At 32.6% G+C, this 25788-nt stretch overlaps 1 protein-coding gene, 1 long non-coding RNA gene and 1 pseudogene across 3 annotated transcripts in view; all 3 read right to left on the reverse strand.

Annotated features, from left to right (window-relative positions):
• Positions 1-4287, reverse strand: part of LOC128173869 (uncharacterized) — a 38553-nt gene extending 34266 nt beyond the window's left edge. The window contains exon 1 of the mRNA XM_052839552.1: positions 4157-4287. The gene's annotated coding sequence lies outside the window, so the exon portion shown is untranslated. The remainder of the gene's footprint in view (positions 1-4156) is intronic.
• Positions 4288-17244: 12957 nt separating this feature from the next.
• LOC128173870 (uncharacterized) lies at positions 17245-18911 on the reverse strand (annotated as a pseudogene).
• Positions 18912-19430: 519 nt separating this feature from the next.
• On the reverse strand, positions 19431-24894 carry LOC128173053 (uncharacterized). Of its 2 annotated transcripts, XR_008242418.1 has the most exons (5): positions 24386-24894; positions 23712-23838; positions 20422-20600; positions 20178-20260; positions 19431-19591 (listed from the first exon to the last, which is right to left on the reverse strand). It is a non-coding gene; the product is annotated as an uncharacterized LOC128173053 (long non-coding RNA). The 2 variants fall into 2 exon arrangements; XR_008242417.1 differs by having other exon boundaries at positions 23712-24894.
• Between the last annotated feature and the right edge of the window lie 894 nt (positions 24895-25788).

Consider the following 25788-nt stretch of genomic DNA (forward strand, 5'->3'; position numbering starts at 1 on the left):
CGAAACAGGGTTTTCAGTGAATGTTTTTATTGCAATACACAGAAATACACACAAAAATCCCAATGTAATCATTTATAAATTTTTTCGGGAAATAAGAACTCCGATATCTGACAACCGAGCCCTAGTTACATATGAGATGTGCAGAAAGAGAACGAGAAAGAGAACAAGAAGAAAGTTGATAATGTGAGAGGGAAGGAAATAAAAATAATTAATGAAGTGATAAATAAGAATGTTATCAAGAGCCAGAATGTGAAAGTTAGGAGAAATCAGAATAATTAAGGTAAAACTGAGAGAAACTATAAGGCAAATATATACTTGTAGTTTTTCATCTTTCTATCGAAAATGTTCGGACTGATAGAAATCAGTCTGGACTGACAAACTTCTGATGGTTGTCAGTCCAAATGACTGACAGTGGAAAAAAGATTTCAAGAACTCTGTCGGTGGGTGTAAATATATAGAAAATTAACAATTCCCTACCCCAAAACACTGCATAATATGTTATAAAAAGATTTTTGGACTTAAAAGCCAGATATTTTCATAAATATACATATATGGTTGTTTGTATTTCTATTAAAGTGTAAGAATGAATACTGAAAACTTAAGCTATGTTGTCTAATATTCAATAAACTGAATACAAGATGCAGAGGAAGTAAATGTACGCAGAAAAAGAATATCACTGTGGTATAATCTGTATAATTTGATTACAATGTAACATTAGGTAGAGAACTGTGCAGTGATAAGTTGCAATATCTTTTTGTTTGAATAAGTGACATCGCCAAGTAGAATAGCCAGGCGTTAGATGACAAGTTGCCTTGTCAGTTGCAAGATCTGTTGACGTTAAAATAACCACGAGGCAAACGGAATATTTGTATGTATTGAATGAAAGCTTTTTCGTTTGTCTAAGAGGCACTCGGTAGCTGCCATTATTACGTAATTCTTTCTCGCATTTCGTATAAAACTCGGGTGAAGCGGGTACGAACTGAGACGCCTGGTCATGGTCTAATAAAATACAATGTGCTAAGGAAGAGCCGAATTCTGTTCTTAGATATGTTGATACGAGAAGTAATTCAAATTAAGTGAAATATGAAGCATTATACCATTTATATTTTCATTTAATCCGGTACAATTGCTCTCCAGCCCCTGGATAATTGGTTGTTTAGTTAAAATATGTATTTTATAGCCATCTTCATGAAGCAATACCTATGTAAAACTACCTTTCCAGCAAACAAATTAGGAAACATTATTTACAATCATGAGAGACTAGCACTTTTTAAAACATTTATTGATTACATATTGATTATTATTTATTGTCATTATTTATATACGAAACTGAAACTGAGTACCTAGTTTTCTTTATGCAATTTTGTTCGTTTTATCAACATTCTATTGATTATTTTAAACTTCAACGCATGACTTCTACATTGACTTTATGTTATTATATTTTCTTTCATTTTCACTGTACCTGAGCTGACAAAATCAAGTAAAATCATATGTGAAAGTTTAACATATAAAGTTGAAATTTTTTTTCCATTTTCATAATTATCCAGTAAAGTAATTAGTTTTGTACTTTTTTACAGATCGCTGTGTTGGTTTACACATAAAATCCTTGTGGCACCACCTCCATCTAGAAGCCTGAGGAGGAACGACACACTATGCGTATGTCGATAATTCAAGAACTCTTTAAAACATGACCAGAGAGTAGTATCGGTGATTTTCTAAGGGATAATAATCAACGAATTATTGAAATGATGAATAGTGACGGGGACTAGTTTATTTACAACACCTACCATCGGTGGAAATCCTTATAAGTTGCACCTAGGAGTTAGTGATGATAATTTTTGCTTTTATCTTTTATAATATAATTCTTTTCTGTCATTGATAATCCCGTTAAAAAGGAAAACGTATTTTGACCCACAGAAAGAGGAGACTCCGACAAATCTACATTTTTATTTGACTGATAAACAAAGTGTTTTTGAGGGATTTTTTTGTGTGTGCATGCACCAGCTATGTAATCTATTTTTGGTTAATAAGTCATGGTAGATCCACAAAGTATGTAAATCTAAAGTGAAAGTGCTTGTTTTTGGTGAGTCCAACAAGGTAAATTCATTCCACTAGTCTGCATCAGCGAAAACTAAAAATATGTTAATGTGATCTTTCTGGTGGATTCACCAACTTTCTTGTCTTGTCTTGTATAGAAACTAAAATGTTCATCTTTTTTGGTTGCCAAGCCTGCTCTATTTAACACAGCGATTTATTAACAGATTCTTATCTTTTAAAAATTCTTGGTGAGTCCACCAATCTGGAACTCTAGTTACATTTCACATTTCGCACAATTTTATATTAGTGGATCCACCAAGTATTGAAATAGCGACAGCATTTTTCAATTTGGACAAGTTCCTAAAATTTGTTCAGTGTAGTGTTTATATATTGACATATTATTGACATTTTAGAAAATTTTACCTCTTTGACTATTGGTGGAATCACCAAACAATGTTTGCAAAATTGCGTATTTTTAGGCATTCGAAAGTTTTTGTTTTTGTCAAATGTTCTATCATTGCTTTGTTGGTGGGATCACCAATTCTTTGAATGAAATACAAAACTGTATGCAGACATATTCACAATTGATTTTTGGTGGAACCACCAGGGGCCTGTGTGAATGAGATATTTTATGCTTTTCAAAATAATAGAATCGCCAATATCTTATTATTGGTGGACCCACCAAGTTTATTTGAAAGTGAGATAGTCGATGAATAAAATTGGTGGAATCACCAGGGTCCTGTGTATTTGATATATTTGATGCTGTTTTAAATAACAGAATCGCCATTATCTTATTATTGGTGGACCCACCAAGTTTTTCGTAAGTGAAACAATCGATGAATGAAATTGGTGGAATCACAAATATTATGACTGTCATTGTGGAATATGAAGGTTTAAAGATACTGTAAAATGTGCTTTTGTGTAAAAAAGATGGTGGGTTCACCAATTTATGTTGTGTTCAACGACCAAAATGAATAAAATTAATGTTCATTTCTGTTTTTGCATTGTGTTCATTTTTCATTTTGCGCTGAAAAAAAGAGGACACGAATAGAAAATCCTCTTTCTTAATAGAAACAGTTTTAAGCATTTTACATGATACACCTAAAAGTCTTTTTTATTCTTTTTAAAGAGGACAGGGGAATAAAGGGGTGTCTTAAAATACAATTCAAATGCTTTGTAAAGAAGTATAATTTGTTAAATTGCCAATCCCTTTACATTTTTCTCAGTTTAATAGAAGGACTGGAATTTCCTTTTGCTAAGGATGAAATACACGTTTAAAATGGTCCTACAATTTCCTACACACTTTCACAAACAAGCATTTTGATTGATATTTGGTATAGTTATGCACTGCAGGGATCAATATGTCAATGCATTCACTGAACTTTTTACTTTTTTTTAAATGCAAGATATATTTCTTGGCCAAGTCATTATAGTCAATTAAATGCTATTTCTATTTAGATGTGAACTATGCAAAACACTACTTTTCGTCCACAGTTGTAGAATATCAAAATATACGACATTACTTTTGGATCAACCCTTGTATAAAAGAGTTCAATCATTTAATTCGTTCATGGTGTGATGATTTATCCTTAACAAGACCGGTATTTGAGTGTTGTAATTCAATATTGTTTTACACATGCGGCATACCCGTGTTTAGCAGAGCGAATGCTCTCCAAAAGTTGTATTGCAGGTATAGAGAATTTTTATCGGCAATCGCGACTACCCGCTCTGTTGAACAATTGTGTGTTAAGAATATAGATTTAGCTAAATGGGTTTAAATTCCAAGTCCTCTATTTCATTTAAAAATAAAAATAAACTTATTAATAGATCAAAATAAATTGGCTACAGTATAAAACAGTCTCTGGTATCACTCCCTAAAAGAAGAATGAACGATATTCTGCTGCATTATGGGACATAAACAAGTGGGGTTTACCTTTTAAACGCAAAGGGGTGTATTAAAAAAATCAATATCATACTTTAAAAGAGTAAACGCTTGCTTTTCTGAGATTCTAGATGATTCAACGATGTCATTGAGTTTGGATCGCTCAGTCGTTTCCAGGGAAATAATTGTTTTCGCTTTACTTGCTCTCAACAACAATGTATATAAAAACAAACTTACATTATCATTGGTGCCACCGCTGCTATACAAAGAAGGTATCATTTTGGAAGACATCTGGTACTATAACTGTTACTAAGAGCCGTTGTCTCTTTGCATAGGAACACAATGATCAGGTTATCACTTCATAAAGCTAAAATATCCTCTATTTATTTTGATATGCGATAAGAACGAATGAAGTTCAGTCACGGTGGGCTAAACCATGTGTCAGACCCCCGTTTATTATTACTTTATAAAACATAGTTCATCATAGATGTTAATGTGTGGAAAAAATTAAGAGGTGCAAATAAGAAATGTCTTTAAAGAACATTTTTACAATTGTACTGGATAATGATGACTTTAATAATAAGTTGCATATAAATGATTTGTAAAGATATTAACCGTGCTTGCGTAGGAATCTAATATGCTTTTCCTCAATGTGCTAATACACATGAAGCGTAACCAGATTGTCAACATGCAATATGCCAACGTGAAGTACAACACAAGTACAATAGAAGTGGCTGCTATTATTTGAATTTAGAATACCTTTCAGGATTGCAATGCCAATTATAGTAACGTCACAAGTTTAATTCATCGGGATCGATGATATGGTTTTGTACAGCTTTCAAGAATTCTTACGAGGAACTATTGCTTGTTTATGCACTCTTCTTCTGAGCGGATCTAGAGGGGGCGGGGGGTTAAAGGGCCCTCTCCTGCAAAATTTAAAGTTATTTAATATACATTATTAAAAAATATGACTCGGATCCCTTCCCCCTCATCGACAAACTCAAATAACGGTCGGACACCCCACCTCCCCCCCCCCCCCCCGGAAAAAAAATCTGGATCCGCGCATGCTTTTAACTTATATATTAACATATATGAATGAAATATCCATTCTGAAATGATGTTGAATTGGCAGTTTTTAAATTAATATTTGATACTGCAGATGTATATAACGTTTTGTTATATGGGTTAGGGAATAATTCAATGCACATTGAGTTAATGTTATCGTAACGGGAACGTCCAGGGGTTAAGTCGAGCCGAGTTCAAAAAGAGAACGAGTACGTTCAGTGTTTAAATTTAATTATATTATGTAACCATTAACAGACATAAACAAATACATTAATAAAGGTGTAAAATAGTATAACATAGAGATCCATGGGAGTGATAATATTTACCGTTATTATATGTTGAATTCATACTTTAGCCCAAATTCCGGAAAGTACGTCTGTATCTGATCAATTAAAGTATAAGACTGACTGAATACACACCGAACGGTCGGGCTCTACAGTCAAGTTATAATATCAAACAAGGCATAATATTAATTTTTATAGCGAGCGAAGCGAGCTCTAAGAACCAGTGTGCGTGGGAAAAAGAACGAGCTAAACCTTCAGTTCATCAAACAAAATGTGTTGTCTACGTCCCATAATGCTCTCTAATGTTTTCACCCGTGGTGCTAATTTACGGTGACTTAAAGTTTGAAGACACGTTTTAAGTACCGCATATGCTTTGGCGAGACCCAAAACATTTGTTACATGCTTCCATACCTCCGTATTGAGTCGAGAAACGTAAACAAAGACGAACAAAGTCATGGATGACCTCACAGTGCACTCGCGCTTTATTTCCCGCGATAAATTTAAAGGTGGATTAAACATCTGTAATGAGTGTACTGGCTATTTCAGTATAGACTGCGATACCTGCCTCATTGACATATGATTTGTTTTTATTTTTTTTAATATAGAGATTTTATGTATATATACTAGCAAGAGCCATACTTTACGATCATATCGATCCATTTTTAAGCTAACTGTGCATGCATGTACAGTATTCAGGTAGGTATATGAGTAGGGAGGAAATAAATAATAGGACACTTTGAACTAAATAAAAAGGAATAAAATGAAAAAATAAGCAATTTAAAAAAAGTCTGTTGATATTGCATATAGTCAGACCATCAAATTTAAAAGTGGGAAATTGCACACCAACAAACAGGAACCGGGCTCTCTCTCTCCCTCTCTCTTGGGGTAGGGGGTTGGCACACTTATTGTAGAGCAATACTCTCTCAAAAATTATTTGACGTTCGTTGATACCTAAATAAACTATAAGTTGACAATGATGCAAGGTATGTGTAATTATTGCTGCGCTGGCCAGAACGGTAGCACCGTAAAACATATTACACATATAAATACATGATCAAACAAATTGCATATAAAACAAGATATCTGTGTGAGCCAATGCTCACTAGTGATACCCCCGCTCTGATGTGAATATGCAACATAAGCAAAGTCGACAGTTAACAGAAAGCTGGCATCCGATTGGTACAGAAATATATCCCACAATATGGCATGCCTAAAGAAACAGTGTGTTAAAATGTCAAGCATCTGCGAACAAATAGCTGCTGAGAAATCTTTGAGGGAAATTTGTTAGAAAATTTTTGCTATAAATAAACAAAGTACTCGTTAAACAGGAAGTTGACGTCCGATTGGTACAAAAATACATTCAACGATATAGCATGCCTATACAAATACTGTGTAACAATCCAAGTCAGACCGATTTGTTAGCTTTCCCCGGGTGTCTGGCACGGCAGTGAGACAAAAACTGGAGCAGTGCTTCTGTCACGGTACTCTTCAATAGAAATCCTCTGCCGTTTGATTGAAGCCTTGTCTTGGTCGCGCCCTTTCCGGTCCTTGTCACTCTGGAGAACCGTCTCCGCAATCTCCTGCACTTCGAGAGGACAGTCTTTGTCTCCTCAGTGACTGAGGCACCCTTGAAAATATAGAGTCCTGCATCGATGTAACCTTTATTCACCCTCACCACCGACTGACATTTAAAAGTATGTCTTTAAAGGGTTGTGGATCCTTCTCGTGCTTTCACGTCAGACTTGCTGCCAAACAACCAGCCACCGGGCACAAGAACTTCCTTGCCTGTATCCCGTGCCTCTCCTCCAACTGGCGGGTGACCTTGGTCTTGGTGGGAAAAATTATCCCATTTCATCCAATGACAAACTATGTTTCTGGAGACCTGGCTGAACCTGTCAATCAAACTCTGTGTATTTGTTTTCATTGGATGGTCACGCGTCTCCTTTTCTTGTCAATAGCCAAAAGAAATTTAATGACTTCAAGGTAGTCGGAATCAGTATTTGATGAACACACAATTTAAATGATAGAAAATTTAACAATTGTTTGAACAAAACCTAAAGGGACTTGTACACGATTTAAGATCAAAAATTTATTTTATTTTTTATGTATAAAATGGTTTATTGGAGCATTTTAAAAGATTGACCAAAATATTAAATGTTACAAGCGAGATACAGAAGTAAGAATTGATAGTTATGTAAACAAAGCTCGAGTCTGATAGATGTTTACAAAATATGTAATGTAGAGAATTACCATTTCTTAGACAAAAATGACATTTAAAAAACAATTTCAAGTAATCCGAGTAGATAAACGATCATCTAATTCATAGCTAAATGAAATGCAAGGAAGAAGATGAACTCATTTCTTTTATTAAATGCATTGAAACTATTAGGGTATTAGTTCTACGCAATTTTCCCGGTTTTCATGATCACGGCGCCGTTCCAGTATGTTTAAACATTTAATCATATTCATGATTTTTAGACTATCAATTCTATAACAAACAATATTACCAATTACGGGTGACGTATTTACTGCATGTGACAATTGCAAGTGATGTATTCATATACTTGTACATACAATTGTGTGATGTACCAGGCCTAGGCCGGGTATGTGACATATTTACTCTTATACATATATTTAAACAATTAACCCCTATTTATGATCACCGGTACAGGAATTAATTAGCCTCTAGATTTCACTGTTACATACATGTATCTTTAATTTGTAGACGTAACAATTTTAAAACCCAGAGCTAGGAAATAATACTTTGAAAATGAATTACAAATGTAAATAAACTTTTATTCACTAGACTTATCGTATACACGTACATACTAAGATTTCAACGCCTTTAGAAACCCTGACTTGCGCCTTGGCACAAGAGACACCTGTTGTGTATATCATGTATATTCTGTGTTATTTCCAGGGGTTTTCTTAAGTTGGACAAACAATAGACTCTAATTAGATATACACAAACGTGCACCAGGGCACACGACACAACTGTTGTGTATATCTTGTATATTCTGTGTTAGTTCCAGGGGTTTTCTTAAGTTGGACAAACAATAGACTCTAATTAGATATACACAAACGAACACAACTATGTCTAGACAAACAACGCAGTAATATCCTGCCCGATATAACAAAGGCAGTTGAGAGTCTTTTCATCTTTAACATTTATATTATCTAGCAGATCTAGAATTAGACCTAGAAATAATTAAAATTGAAAAAAAAATACATACCTTCAACCGACTTTAAAATTAAATCATGCAGTTTTGGTTCATTATCTTTATTTTGTTTAATAACCGGATGAACTGAGAGAGAGAGAGAGAGAGAGAGAGAGAGAGAGAGAGAGAGAGAGAGAGAGAGAGAGAGAGAGATTTCACCGATTAATTTATAATAGGAAACAAACATACTTAAATATAATTTCATGCACAAAGTTACATACAGAGACTGCGATCACCCCTACAATAATTTTGAATAATATGAAACAAAAAAAAAATTATAAAGAATTTCATAACGGCAATCTGTGTCCAGCGGAGCGTTGTTGATGATAGCGATATGTGTTTAATGGAGCAACAATTAAAACCCCCTGGAACGTCCCCCACCCCTTCCTTGGAAATTATATCATCATCCGGATCACCCCTCCCCGCCCTATAAAAGAGCTTTTGCATTTAATATATGTTTTCATTGTTCAGTTTGATCAAACTTGACTTAAAGGGAACTTTAAGATGGTTTAAAGACAACTTAAAGGGAGTGTAAATGCCACTTAAAGATGCTTAAAGGTAGCTTAAAGATTGCTTAAAGGTGACTTAAAGAAGTTTGGACATTAAGGACCTATAAGCTCAGCTTAAAGGTGACTTAAAGGTGGCTTAAAGATTGTATATCCTTTAAGCCACCTTTACGCCACCTTTAAGGACTTGCTTAAAGATTGTTTTTCGCCCTGTGAGTGAGCGTGAACATGTGTATTTTTCTAGAGATGAAAGACTTGAGATGTTTGAGAGTGCAGACGGGAGATTGAATTGTTACAAGAAAAATAATACGAGTTATCCAACATATTGGGTCAAAAGGTCCTGTTAGAACCTTACACAATTTTTAAAGAGTAATTCGTGTTAATCTTATTATACTCATCTGATGTCGTACCATTTGTTCCATTTTTTTCATCTTTGGAATTTTCACGTCAATTCGTCTTGATTTGTGTCTTCCTGTGAAATTGTTTACCTTCATAATAATTATGTGGCTCGCTAAATTATTTTTCTTACAACATATTTTCTGCTTGTCTGTTTGAAAGATTCTTAAATATTCATCTACATAGTCATATCTATTTTTATCTTCTGTCAGACTCTCATCCACTATGTCCACTACTTTCCACGTTTTCCTTCTTGCGTTTGCGCCAATATTTAGTGACTTTTTCGGTGTTCCCGATTATAAACAACTCAGACCGTGTTTTACCTGTGTATATATTGAGCATGGACAAGTTGCACCAAGTTGTGTCATGAACTTTCGCTGGAAGTGTGATTTTAACCATTCATTTGTAAGATGTATTGTTGTTATAATCTCACGACAATTGTTATTATAATGATTACTTGCTGCATGTATACCTGCATATAAATGCATTGTAAATACAATTGTATATATGTCCATGTTTATAAAGAGATATATATGCAGGGATGTATTTATAATTGAGTAGAAGTCAAATGCATATGTGTCGTGTGTGCTATTTATTAGAGAAATAACTATATGTTGTTTCTTCTATTGTTATTGTCGAATATTTTCATTGATGTTTTATCATTAATAAATTGTATAAGTAGCCTATTTATCAGTGAGTAACTGAGACAAGAGTGAGGGTATACATACATAGATACATGCTTATATTTGAGACATGTCTTCGGCATAAGGTTTTATGGTGGAGGGAATGTAGCGGAGTTGCGTTTTGTTGTGTTTAGAGTTATCTCTCTTGGTTCTTGAACGAAGTGGGCGGTTGTCATTGACAGCCTGTGCTGTCGTCTGAAAACTGGGCGTATCCTCTCCGTTCCCTGGAGCTTTCGGGTTCTTTATCTTCTTTCGTAACGGACGTCTTAAGGAGTTTGTCTCCTTTTGATTTATTTTCTTCATGATATCCTAATTATTAACTTTATAACGTCAGCATCGCCGAATCTGTCCTATAGGTAAATGTATATTTATCCACTAGATAGCCCTTGCATTTTGTGGCTACTTAAATTATTTTGTTATTTGTTTTAATTCATAAAATATCATAAAATAAATCTAAGTCATTTTAACATCTGAATAATTGTTGCTGCTCTTTATTGATTATGATTTCTAGTATCTCGTGATAATCTGGGATAATTAGTGGGAAATAACCGACCATTGTCACATATGTCTTAACTTGTAACAAGGAGAACATTGCTGACAAACCCTGAGATTATCAGAATTTCAGTTTAAACAAATGCGTCAACTATTTTTTGATACAAAATTTACTTAAATTGCACACTGTGGTGTCTATAAATGGGCATTGTGTTATTAACGGTTCGAACATGTAAACGTAATTCCATGTATACAATAAATGACATATTTTATAGGAATTTTTTTTTTGGTCATTTTCTAGACTTAAGTAAAAAAAATTCATTGATTTTAGTTTATTACACATGGCATATTAAATAGCTTTTCATTGGCATATTAAATAGCTTTCACTCTTAAAGCTTCAGGTTTTATGAAACACCCGTCAATATGAATGAGGATAAAGTAGATTATAATCAAATTACGTTCACCGTTTTAAAAAAAATCAAATTCTGTTAAATTTCAAAAACTTCAAAGTTAACAATATTTGATAAATATGAAATCGATGAGAGATGATACTGGACGGACTGTCAAGAGATTTTTTCATAGCCGACCCGTTTGCAGGATTTTTAAACGATTTTCACGAAATATTCTGCCAAGGCGCGTTATAATCTCTGTTTTTTTGTTTAAGTTACAATAAATCTTCCAAAGCTGCCGAACTAAGGCTTTGCGGGTAAACTCTAATTGACAAACCGTATAACCACAGTACCGAATATGCTCAACAAAATAACGAAGCACAAAGCATACAGTCACTTTGTTCCGCTTTATTTACGTTATGATAAAATCGTTATATTGTCAAAGTGTCACTACTGATTTGATCAGGTTATATGTCTCTGATGAGGTCTCACTAGGCCGTAAAGATAACACATATGGTTAAATTGAGACTCCCGATCTCCAATAGAAAGTGTACTAAGTATCTAAGTATTATAACGCATACAATTTATCTAAACTATGGCAAGTTACCTTATTTGTAGAACTATAGTTTACAATATACGTTTCTAATATAAATTATTTCAATAGTGGTTGGTAATGCATTTCATTAGAAAAATCACTTTGCAACCACTATTGAAATAAAACCACCATTGAAATAAATTATTTTAATACTGGTTGGGAATATATTTCATCTGAAGAATCACAACCAGTATTGAAATACAACCACTACTAAAATAAATATTTAAATAGTATTCCATTTTAAAAATCAATTTACAGACACTGTTGAAGTACAACTACAATTAAAACAATTTTGTCAATCGTAGCTTAGAATGAATTTCTTCATTAATTTTTCTTTGAAAATTTACATTTTTTTCTTTACATTTCTCTTTCTACAAACATATGTCCTAAAATATTGTATATTATTTGCACAATTGTGAACATCTTGTAAATTGCCAGAACTTCTATTCAAACCCCCTGTATATTGAATAATTATATATTGATAAATATTATTATAAATATCACAATTAATATAAATTATTTCAATAGGGGTTGGGGGTTACTTCACTACGACCACTATTGAAATATATTATTTCAATAGTGGTTAAGGATGCGATTCATTTCAACCACTATTGAAATAATTTATTTCATCAGTGGTTGGGGATATCTTTCATTTCAACAGTATTTCAACAGAGGTTGATGATGCATTTTAGTTTTATGTATATTGGTATGTCTGTTTGTAAAACTTTCCTTTCTGCTAGGGGAGTTTCTTAAGAAAAGTAGTATGTCTTATGAGATGATGAATTCCTTTTGATTATGATGTTCTTTGATTTACCTCTATATGGTCATGTTTTCCATACCACCTGTCATCTGGAACCGAAAATGTTATTCACAGTCGGAATAATAGGCATTAGAATAACATCCTACCACTTTTAAAATATTTTTTTTTCAATAATGGTTGTAATGAACCGCATCCTTAACCACAATTGAAATAAATTATTTCAATAGTGGTTGTAATGAAATGCATACATAACCACTATTGAAGTAATTTATTTCAATAGTGGGTATAATGAAACGCATACCCAACCAGTATTGAAATAATAAATATAAATATTGGTCTTAATGAAGTACATCCTCAATGATCATTGAAATTATTTATCTTAATAGTGATATTCATTATTACATAAATCTATAATGATATATAAGCTATAAATTATTTTTTAATATGCAGGGGTTTTGAATAGAAGTTCTGGCAATTTACAATGTTGTCTTTTAGTACAAATAATTTACAATTTCCATAAAACATGATATATCTATAGAAAGAGACAGGTAAAGATAAATATGAAAACAATATCTTAATCTGCGAGGATTGGTTATTCCTGCACAACAGTGAAAATCCTAAAATAAGAACATTTATATAATATTCTTGATTACTATTACCATGAAATATGCAAGTCTTTAGTACCTTAATTGTGTATTTGAATTGTTTGTCAAATAAAAAAAAATGTACATGCATGTTTATCTGCGAGAATTGGTTATTTACTTCTACACAGCAGTGAAAATTGTACCATCATTGTGTATTTGATATTATTCATTAGATTTCTTGCATTTCAAAATAGTTTGCAAATATGATATACACTTCTTTCTTTCCAAATGTATTACATAATAGTGATTAAATAGTTATATTTATAAGTAATTCATTCCCATCTACAATTGAAATGAATACATTTAATAGTAGTTGAACTTTAATGGTGTCTGTAAAGTAGTTCTTATCATGAAATACATCCCTAACCTCTATTGAATCATTACTTCAATAGTGGTTGTATTTCAATAGTGGTTGCAAAGTGATTTTTCTAATGAAACACGTCCCCAACCACTATTGAAATAATTTATTTCAATAGTGGTTGTATTTCAATAGTGGTTGCAAGGTGATTTTTCTAATGAAATACATTCCCAACCACTATTGAAATAATTTATTTCAATAGTGGTTTTATTTCAATAGTGGTTGCAACATACCTCATTGTACGGATAACTCCTCATACAGTTTTCAAGATATGAAGTTGTAATTTTGCAGATCAATTGTACTTATATCAGAGGTGTGCATATTGCTAGGATTTTGATTTCTGATTATTTATAAACAAAAATACCAGCTTTTGAACTTAGTCATTTTTTTGAAAAATATTGCATATAGGGTACCCTCATTGTACGGATAATTCCTCCTACAGTTTTCAAGAAAGGAAATTGTTCTTTTGCAGATCAATTGTACATATATAAGAGGTGTGCATATTGCTAGGATTTTGATTTCCAATAATTTATAAAAAAAAAAAAAAATACCAGCTTTTGAACTTAGTCATTTTTAGGCAAAATATTGCATATAGGGTACCCTCATTGTACGGATAACTCCTCCTACAGTTTTTAAGATAGGAAGTTGTTCTTTTGCAGATCAATTGTACATATATCAGAGGTGGGCATATTGCTAGGATTTTGATTTCTGATTATTTATGGAAAAAAATACCAGCTTTTGAACTTAGCCATTTTTTGGCAAAATATTGCATATAAGGTACCCTTTCACCTTATCCACTTCACTGGATACGGGTTGATATGGATTATGGATACTGTTCACATAAAAGAAGACCCGGTTTGCTGTCACATTGCCAGCTTTTCACTTGTTTGTTGCAATATCTTACATGAAGTCAGCTGTCAGACAATAAACATAAATCCAATCTAACCTATCTGAGTTTGGATTCTGTTAAATTTTCATTGTGTTTATATCGCCTAAATGCATACGGATCGCATTTTTAAAATATTTTAGTCGACTTGTTCTGTTTTGTTTTGTCCTTCCCGCTAATTCACCTTTCCTTTAAAAAAAACAAAACCGTTGAGGAGTATTTCTGTTTAAGATATAACGCGCAATGGGAAAGACTATTTCATATAGTTGTGCTTATGAAAATGAATAAGGAATGTCTTTGGCTGTTTTTGATGAAACCTGAGTTGCTGTTAATGGAAAGAGGCCCTTTTTGGGGATTTACAGCCCTTATGGGGGATTTTCGAACATTATCCACGCATGTAAAGCACTCACATAAGCTAAATCACATCATAGTAGCATATTCGGATGTTCTGGACAGTGGTAGCATTACAATTCTTCTTCCTATGGTAAACTTTTTCCTTTTACTGGGTTGTACTATATGTCTGTTCTTTTTATCTAAAACAAGTATACTAAAGTTTCATTTAAATTTTTAAACAATAAACATTCAGTCTAACAAGTAATAAAGCATAACATTTTAATTTGAATATAGAAAAAGTTACTTTACAGATGCCAGTTGCTGGTTAAGTTATGTCATACAATGACAACAGCAGTATCTGGTCTTAAATGTTTTTAAAATTAGGATAATTTCATTCTGGTTAAAAATAATATTTGAAGTGTGATTCACCCCCACATCCCTCCTCCCACCCCTAGGCCTCCTTTTGCAGAACTTCGACCTGGATTTCCCCCAAATTACTACAATAAACTTTTAAAAATCTAACACATGTATTTATATGTTTAGGTGAAAATAAAGCAATACTTTGCGTTCACATCGTCCAGCTGGTCAAAACATTCACCGAAAATAGGAGGCAACTAATCACCGGAAACTTTGACTTTGAATGCTGTTAAATCTGAACAATGAAAAAAGTGAATGATTTCATTTTAGGGGTTTAATAATAAAACGTATATTTAAATACTTACGTTGCATTTAGAATTTTTGAATTGTGTAATGTGTGAAAAAGATTCACTGTTTGTATTGCTTACCAACCAGGCATCCATATATTCAAGTGACGTTTATTCGTCCCTGTATATTCTAACAAACTCTAGATCTTGAGAAAAATGCATTTAAACGTTGTTAAAGCTGACATGAGGTTATAAATGCAGCAAAGGTTCGAAGCTACATCCTTAATAGTACTCTATTGTAATTTGATTGACAGTGAAGTTTGACAAACTGCTTAGACCTGAAACCGTATATAGGTCTTCAGTGCGGTCACGGTTGATTGCATTTCGCTGTCTCAAATTTACCTGGAACGACGCATAAACATTAGATCGCTCAATATACAATGTGTATATTGTTTAAAAAGACGGAATTTTTTGCGATACTGGCCCTACGCAATCCAAAAAATACAATAAAAATGCAGTCCTTGCTCCCTCACAAAGTGAGTTTTACAAATAAATGCCGCGAATATGCAATATAATCCACGGAGTATCATACAACGTCACTGTGCACATACACATTTCGATACCACCATTCGACCACGTGGATGACAAGAACATGCGCATTCTTGGTCGGCAATGGGTTTGAAATTCAAAGCGTTTCAGAGAGTATATGAACTAGGGAGCAGTTATTATTTCAGAAAAAAAGGAAATTGTAAATAAAGTAAATTCTATTCAAATAAGGCATCATTACTCAAGGAGTCGTTTCCCAATATACTCCATTATATTTCCAGTAGCAAATACATAGATCTTTTCCCATGATGATCTTGAAAAATGTTTATTATTTGAATCTAATGTTTTATATTACATCCTTGGTGATAATGCATGTCAGAACTATTATCATTCAACGAAACCTTGAAAATATAATTTGAATTTTTTTGTTTTTGCCATTTTTATTTATAATTTATATATCTATTTATATTCTTGCCTCTTTTCCTCTCATGAAAAATATATCACTTATAACAACAAAAAAGGTTTTCTCCAATATACAGTCTTTTAAATAGTGTGTTTATTCATTTAAATTATTATTTTTTAAATAAATTGTACAAATACATGTATAAACTACTCACAACAATTTAAAGCACAAATCTTAAGAGAAATGCAGGTCTAAGACACAATGAAATATAAAGCAATATGCATTAGTTCATGAACACACCGACATGGGAGATAGATTCTGTCTTTTATATCCAATGTTGCCATTTCTTTTAATTTTTTCCCATATGCATATTATTCAGCAAGTTCATCATCCAATTTGGTGGTAAATGATGCACACAACATTTTGGTATAAAACCACTCAGCATAAATGTACAGTTTGTTTAATCCTTACAGATACAAAAGAATATCAATAATTGTTTTGCTTCAGAATTGGAAAACTGTTTATGACAATAAAATAAATGGAAAAACAAGATTTGCAAATTTATATGATGCATTAACTGTAAAACTGTTTTGCAAGTTGGGTACATAGATGTTTATAAATATTCCTAGGATTGTTGGCCATCTGCATATTGATGTTCACCCTCCCACCACGATGAGGTCCTCCTAGAATATTTCAATGGTTTCTCATGCTTTCTTTTACCCATGCATCACTAAGCCAGGCGTAGTCAAGGTCAATTAGAATCTCACATGTATAAGTAGCCGTAATCAGTGACTAGCATCTGTCCCTGAAAATATAAAGCAGTGATAAGTTTACTGTATTTACTTTTGTAAAATGTTTAATGAACTATGAAAAAAAGTCATTTTTACACATTGATGCATGAATTTTCCATATTGGTGCATGAATTTTCAAAAACTTGGTGTAGCAAATAATTCCGCTTTCGATATTACAGTCATCAAATTTAAACCAACCGAAGCCGCTTCTGTATCATTGAAGGTTAAACAGTGAAACACAAATTTCCAGAGTATAGAAGTAAATACTCTTTATATGCTTTCTAAAACAAGGTTTTTATAGTTGAAAAGTTAATTATCAAGTCCTTTAAATTCTAACCAGTGTTTTTCCTGCTTTTCATTTAAGCCAATAAAAGTCTAGAGCCTGGGTTTTTGTCTCCTGATAAGTTTTTGGCAACCTTATCCAGTTCCAAAGACTGTCTGCTCTTTGAAAATGCTTTTTCCGGCACTCCATAAATCTTATGCAAGCAGGCAGCCATTAAATCTGATAGTAAAAGAACACTGCTTTATCAATAGTAGATGAAAGAACATGTAAATAATATACACAATGGTCACCTACCAAGATACTTCTGAAAAATTTCTTTAATTTTCACCTGGTATATACTTGAAGTCTTTGGGGTTTTTTCTCTCATATGCTACCCACTGCTTCGTGCGCCTCGATATTTGCACCTGAGCATACAAGTCACCATCGTCTCCTACTTGTGGCATTCTCCCTAGATGGTTGGTATGATCCATGACAGCCAAGATCTTCCTTATTCTGTATGAATCATAACTGTTTCGGGACAGTAATATAGGAAGGTGTGGCTGAAAAAAATTTCTATGGCCCAGGTTTGCCTGCAGAGGGTATAAAACTACATGGTGCCACACCATTCCCTATTGGTGACCACTTGTCTGAAAGGAAGCAAAATACATTTAGCACTTTAAATGACAAAATACGATTAATATTCATGAGCATATTTGCATGTATACAAAATGTATGCCCCATAATAAACATCTTCTTTGAAAGCAATGCAGAAACCAGTAATACATATAAATTAGTAACAGGTGGAGAAAAGTATTTTCTAAACTAGGATTTGAACCTAGATCCAGCCCTCTAAGGGTGGAGCTACTGAGACCTGATCTGCTGAGAGCTACACACAACCGGTCATAATTTGATACTAACCTGAGCTGCTTGAAAGCTTCTGAATCTCTTTCTAGCCACTTCTTGTTTTCAATCTCTGTTACACCCTCAGGGTGACGGCATCTAAAGCGTAATAAGAAATAAGGTGTGTCAAATCTTGAAAAGGTTCCTAACATGGCATATATACCCTGAATTTATATTTCTCTCAACATATTATAGTAAGATTTAACAGCTAAATACATCTAAACAAATGTATTTAAAAGAAAATTTACATTTACTTACAGATTACATACTGATTAGCAATCATAAACATACAAACATGAGTGACTCAAATAGTTTTACCATCCACCTGGCCAGATATGTTTGTTGTTTATGTGATGCAGAATTGCCATCCACCGTTTCAACAAAGTGTCAACACTGCCCTTACATGTACTGCAACTCCACCAAAAATGGTTTATAATTGGTCGAATCTATGGCAAGAGCTGTCGACAGGCTGATTTCTTTGTGATATCTGCCAGAGTTACTGCCAGCTTCTTTGCCTTATGCCACATATCAAGGCTATGGTGGAGATGTTTAAATGGTTCTGTTTCTGTGAGTTATATAAAGAAACACAAACCTGAAACAATAAAACTATAGCTAATTAACAAACCATTATGATAATTACAGTCATCTTTTATCTGACAATTAGTGTTAGAAGGTAAAATGTGTGGATGAATAGCAATATGTATCTGCTTTAATTAAAGTTTACAGCTATGCAGAATCTAGAATACCCCCCCCCCTTCCACACCCCCCCCCCCCCAAAAAAAAAAAACAACAACCCAAAAGTATTTTATATATGAACTCACCTGTCAGGAGAACCATAATTTGCAACAACAAATGGACAAAACTACGTCCTCCATAGAATGGGGGTAGAAATCCATTTCCCTGGGTGCCCACCCTAGCAAATTCATATATGCAATGTACATGAACAATTAACTTGCTTTTTATTCAGTTGTCTTACATCTCTGTAATTCAATATCTTTTTCATTGAATTTGCATTCATTTATCTTTGATTGCAGTAGTAACTTATGTTGATTGTACAAAATGAATTCACCAAACTTACTTTACTATAATTAATTTGTATGGATAAAATCCCAATGGTAAATTGAAGCTTCAAAAAGTTATACATGTATTATCATATAATATGAAACTTCTACAACAACATAGCTTTGCATACACATAGCTTTACACATTGTCTTTACCAATGTTTACCAAATATCGTGAAAGGGGCATTAGAGTCAAGTATGTTTGCATTTTTTATAAATACAGATAGATTTAAATCTACTAGTAAGATTTGCTTTATTTATAGCAACAAGAATCTACATGTACTCACATTGCAAATAAACTTGTACTTAATCTGTTCTCCTTCAACCACACTATCTGGGTTGACTGCTTGCCCACTCTCTACACCTGTTGACCTTTTGATAAGATCAAGGAGGGCAATCTTGCAGACAAGGAATCTTCTTTCTCTTAGAAGCTTCTGCTCATCACTGATGTCCTCACTAAAATTAAGTAGAATTCTTAGAAGACATCATATCATTTATATTTTGTTATATTTACATTTGCAAATATGCTTCATTACATGAATCTATAGAATAGCAAAATGTGCAATTCTGTATGAACTTTTTCATGATGTCACAATTTGCCAATCTCAAATGTATATAAAGTAATAAACAGCAATGACATGATATTCAGATATGATAGGATATGAACTTTGTTGGTACGTGATCAAAACTTCTGACAACTTTGCTAAGCTCTAATATATAAAAATAGGAAGTTGATATACACATGAATGCCTTTTCAATCATAATTGTAGATAAAAAATAACCAATACAAGATTACAACTAGTTAAAACATATTACTTGATTTTCTATCATTTTGTGTGAATAGGGATGTCGACATGCTGTAATGTTGCATCTATTAGTCTTTGAATCAAATGTAGGTCTATTTGTTGACAAATCTATTACTTTATTGATAAAGCTTTGTCAGATTAATACAAAGGTCTACATGTTGAACCTGGTGTAAATTATATGCTACATGTACGTGTACATGTATTATACAAATACATATCATACAAGTATATGTTACCTTGTGGCATTCCACATACTATTTACTTCTGATGAGTCCTCCTCAGGCTCTAAATCAACATCATCTGCTTCTTCGTAATCATCCTATTTTGAACAAATATAGATGCAATATACTGGAACAATGTTAGGTAGGAAAACAATGGATAAAGAATATGAGGTATTTTAAAATTATTTCCTGATTTTACATCATAATAATACTATGAATTAATACAACATTTGTCTATGCATGTACTTGTTTCCATTACCTTATTATCGTGTCGTTATTTTTTCAGACAATCATACAACATTTTAATTACAAACAGTGAATAACATGTTTAGCATGACACATTCTGATTCATATTGCTGTCAATGTAAAACGTTGTACATCTGAGCTGAATCTGTCCTCAAAATCCATATCTTCCTCGTGAGAGGTCTCCATTTATATCTGATATAGTAAAATATATAACAATTAGTGAAACCGAAATTACAAAAATATAATTACACTCTAAATAGAAATAAAATCAGAATTTCAAGAAAAGTATATTTTTGAATAAGCCTATCATCAGCTGTTTCGAAACAAAACATGCATGGTGTGCAGCACGTCAGAAAATCAAACCTTTCATAACACATTCCCATGGAAAACGTTATGTAAACCACACCAAACAAAACAATTTTTAGTTTGTATGACCATGTAAATACACGAAACTTTTATTTCTTGGACCTAAAAAAGCGGTAATGACTTCTCCCTAAGCTTTTCATACAAATGTACCAGTTTTACTTTCAATTTCTTTATTCTGAGCATGCGCACTTCATACATTGAGTATTTCGTGCGCAAGACATAGGCCATGCGTTTTAGCAGCATGTACTGTCGCGCTATACTACTGCTTTAGCATCATTTTCAATGGAGTAAATGTGTTCTGAAAGTAAAAACGTTTACTTTCTGCTTATATGCAAATTCGGAAAGGCTTTATGTATTCTCAGGATGGGAAAATACCGACTTCTCTGTATATCTCTGTATATCTCATGGCGTGACACTATGACTGACGACTCGAACGCGAACGTGGTGCAAGTAAAGGAATTTTATATCTAAAATACTGCTTTTTATACCCGAATTTTGCTTGTCAGCATAAAAGGCGTGTAATTTTGTTGGATTTCTCAGGGGACTTTAATTTGTTAGTTTCGGAATTTCTCGGTAATTTTTGGCCGTTTACATGTATACATGTATATATACGTGACACTTCCCGACGTTTACACCTGCACGGACAGAGCTGTAAATCATTCGTGCGTATCGAACCTGTTGGGTATACCCCGTTGTTTAACTTTATCGATAGCTAAACTAAAACGGCTAACTCGGATAACAATAAACTTGTTTAAATCGCCTCATGTCAGCTTTAATGATTTGATCAAAACGTATATTCTAAAGCGATATGGGAATAAAATGCCGAACCAATTTTGGAAAAATGACGCTTTTCGGATGGCGCGAGATCTCGTTTGAAAATAAGAGATAACTAAGAGCTTTGAAAATGTTATCGGGGTAAATATATTGTGAATTAAGTTACATTGATATCAGTTCTTCGTTCCTGTATTATCTCCTTTTTGTAAAGGCTAAACGTATTTCTCAATTCTCCATTTTACAACAGCACATTCTTGTCCATCTTCGTTCAGAATTATAATACTGACCAATCAGAACCCGCTTAATCTTGAAGAAGTGCATCATGGGATAGTTTAAAGTTAATAATGTTTAATCAAAATTATCATTGTTTGCTCAGTATAATACTTTTTACACATATTCATTTTAAAAATCAACTGTTGGAGTCACTATTTTCTTGTTTAATAAGACGAATTATTTTTAACAACTGCAACACGGAATAAACAAATAAATGGCCGACTGTTTGTTTACAAATGCTTCATGGCTTAATCATGTTAATGGCTTAACGTTGCATTAAAACTTATTGTGTTGTGACACATGTTTCAGATTATGTCTATAACTATAATTAAAAAAAAATGAATTAACTATAAAGTTCAGGTTGTACGATTTTTTTGGTATGATTTGTAATAATATAATATTAATTTAAGTGATTAAGGATTTAAGGAGGAATCTTACAAAATAGGTATATTGCTAGCACTAATAATAAAAGAAGTGTAAGTAAAATACTTCCTCATACAATGTTTCGATATACGACGTGTCTTTTTTTAAAACTAGTAAATTATTAATTACTAATTAATTTTATTAATGAAATTAATAAATTAATAATAAATTTATTAAATCATTAGTTACTAATTAATTTTAATCTTGCCGGGCTACAGGTATAAACTTATGCTCAGTATTGTGTATTTATTATAATTAGGCTAGAATTAAACTCAAACCCGTTAAAAAAATTGATATCACTATTAAACTAGTACCCTAATAAATTTAAGTAATAGTTTAAGCGATGTGTGAACAATTTGAAATCTTAACTCAAAGTTTCCGCATACTGTAACCTAGCGTAAATGTGCTGAAACTGATTGATATTTCCATAATAATTTACACAACTTTTCATACATTTCATTTTGAAATCTGAAACTTAAGTTTCTGCTGACTATAGCCTAACGGATACATCCAGTGTAAATTGTTTGCTGATTCAGTAAATGACAAATTTTAGTCTTTCAAAAATATTGCGCTATTAGGAAATTACACACGAACTGAAAAAAAAGCGTTTTAGTAAAACATAATTTAGATTTGCATTCTTAAATTCTTTATTTTTCTGCCTTGATTTTACATTCATGAGTTAAAAATCATAGGTTTATTTTTTTTTTAAATAAGTAAAAGTATTTAGTATTCAAAATAATAGAATAGGCACTATAAGATATTGAACTTTGAATTTTCGCTTTCGTCGCTTATGCACTTCAGAGCATTCAAAATTTGCGACATAATTATTAAATCCAAAATAAAACCTTTGATCACTATTGTGATGACACTGAGCTTAAATGATAAATGATTATTGACAAATCCACAAAAATACAGAGGACCAGAATTTAAAATACAACACGAGAATCCAAATATTGGTTATCGAAACAAAAGACATTTTATTTTAACAAATAATTCATTTGTGTTGTCTGAATTTAAAGGTTTACAATTAATAAAAGTCACTTTTATAATACATTATTTGGATACCATATAACAAAATACAAGTAATTTATAGTATATTGAATGTTTTATCCGACAAAATATATTTATATTAAGGGGACATGGTGACGCACACACCATGATTCAGCAAATATCGAATTTTTACACGTTCTACAAATAATTAATATATCATATGAAATGATGAACTTTTGAAAAATTACGGTGTTCCAAAGTAAATAAATCAAGTAAAAAAGAGAAAAATAGAATTACGCTTTGGGCCAACACAAAAATATTGAGGTTTCCTTCTGCTTCATAGCCACGCAAGCGCAGGGGGATATAGATACTGCAGCGTGGCATACATCACGAGCCAGAAGCCTTTCATTGAAACATGATTTCTTCAAGAAATATATATTTATTAAGATACATTCTTTATCAATGCATATCTCTTACCTCAGAAATCGAATAGCTTAAATTTGAATTCGTTTTTCAGCGGAATTCGCAATCACATGACACTAAACCAATGTCCAGAATAACTCGGTTTGTTAACATGTGCAATTTCCGGATGAGTGTTAATGACCTGTAAATTGATAGTTTATGACTTAAGAGGCGTAAAACATTCCGTATACATGTAATGAAATTTTGAGTAGCTCTTTCTATTTCCCTTATCATAATCAAAATGTAGAACATCTGTTTTGAGTCACCGTGCCACTTTAAAGGATGTTTTTGTTACAACTGTTTCCATGTATTTTGTCAAAAAAAGAAATGTAACACCCAATAAATAAATTGATATCAAAAGCATTCAATATCTTTCTGTCTTATAGCTGTATGATTGACTCTAGTATCATTTAGCCACGTCAAAGAGGATATGTCAATACATAGTTTTCTAATACCATTTTTTATTATCTATCTATGCTAATTATTAGCATCACATGTTTAAAATTTTTTAAATAAGATCATGCCAACACTTTGTTTGAACTGTTCTGTTTTATTTACAATATGAGATGAATAATATTGGGGTAATGAATTTAAAATCCGTTCAAAATCAATATTTACATTAGTTTACATTACATTAAGGAATAAATTACAAAATAATTTATTATTGCAATCCAAACTTTAATGCATACATAACCAGTCGCTGATATCCTTGTATTACGCAACCGCACAGTACAATTTTATCTCAAATGATTTCCCTGCTATCATAATAAACTGGCGTGCCATTAACCTACTCTGGATCAAAATTTCTAAAAGAAAACATTATATTACCATGAATGAAAATTAATTAAAATGGAAAATCATTATATTAAAATAAATGAATGTTAAAATCGCTTACACCTTAAAAAACAAACACCATACATCTAAACATAAGATAAAAAGTCAAACAGGATAAAAATAACACATAAAAAAAAAACACAAACAAAAAAGGACAAACGAACACGCAACTCAATTACAAATCGAAGCAAAATTCAACATTTCTCTTTTTTAAATTATTTTTTAAATCGAAAAAAATTAACACGTAGCATAAAAAATGATTCTTTCTCCCAGATTCTACGACAGTCAATAAAAATACATTTATCAGTCAAAAATACAAATTAAAATATACAAAACACACAAACATGCACATACCAACGCACATATGAACGACAGCATGCATACACATACACGTACGCTAGTATGTCCTTCTGCACATGCCATTGTTAGTGGTGGTTCGTGTTTTCCCCCTAAATTTACGTCAGCCCCAGATTTCAGTAACTCCTTAACTATACTTAGATGTCCATTCTTACTTGCCTTTTGTAATGGTGATTCGTAATCTTCACTTTCCCAATTAACATCAGCTCCATCTTTTATCAGTTCCTGAACTATACTTAATTGTTGCTCACTGTATTCTCCATCACATGCACCAATCAGTGCTTTGTTTAGATTGGCATTTGTTCCTGCCTTTAGTAAGTATTCAACTACTGGCAAATTTTTAGTGGAACATGCATAATAAAGAGATGAATCTAAATTGATATCAGCCCCCGATTCAATCAGAACTTTAACTATTTCTACATGTCCTCTCCAACATGCTGTTGCAAGAGGGCTATCTATAAGAGTGTTATCATTTACATCTACCCCAGCTTTTATTAACTCTTTGGTTAATTCTACATATCCATGTTCACATGCAATAAATATTGTTTCATTATGATTTTGAGTTACATCTGCCCCTGCTTTTATCAACTCTTTAACTACACATAACCTGTTTGTTCGACATGCACTTGTTAGTGGCGTTTCATCTTTGTATACCACATTAATATCGACACCCGCGTTTATCAACTTTTTAACCACACTTACATGACCTCGTCTACTCGCTGTTATTATTGGTAATTGATCACCATCTCTTAAATTAACATCAGCACCATTAAGTATTAACTCTTTAACAACCTCACTGTGGCCAGCAATGCATGCAGCCTTGATAGGGGCTATGAAACCATCTTGAACATTTACATTTGCACCCGCTGTTATTAACTCTTTAACAGCAATTATATCACCT

Source organism: Crassostrea angulata, chromosome 2 (assembly GCF_025612915.1).
Source record: "Crassostrea angulata isolate pt1a10 chromosome 2, ASM2561291v2, whole genome shotgun sequence".
NCBI classification, from domain to species: domain Eukaryota; kingdom Metazoa; phylum Mollusca; class Bivalvia; order Ostreida; family Ostreidae; genus Magallana; species Magallana angulata.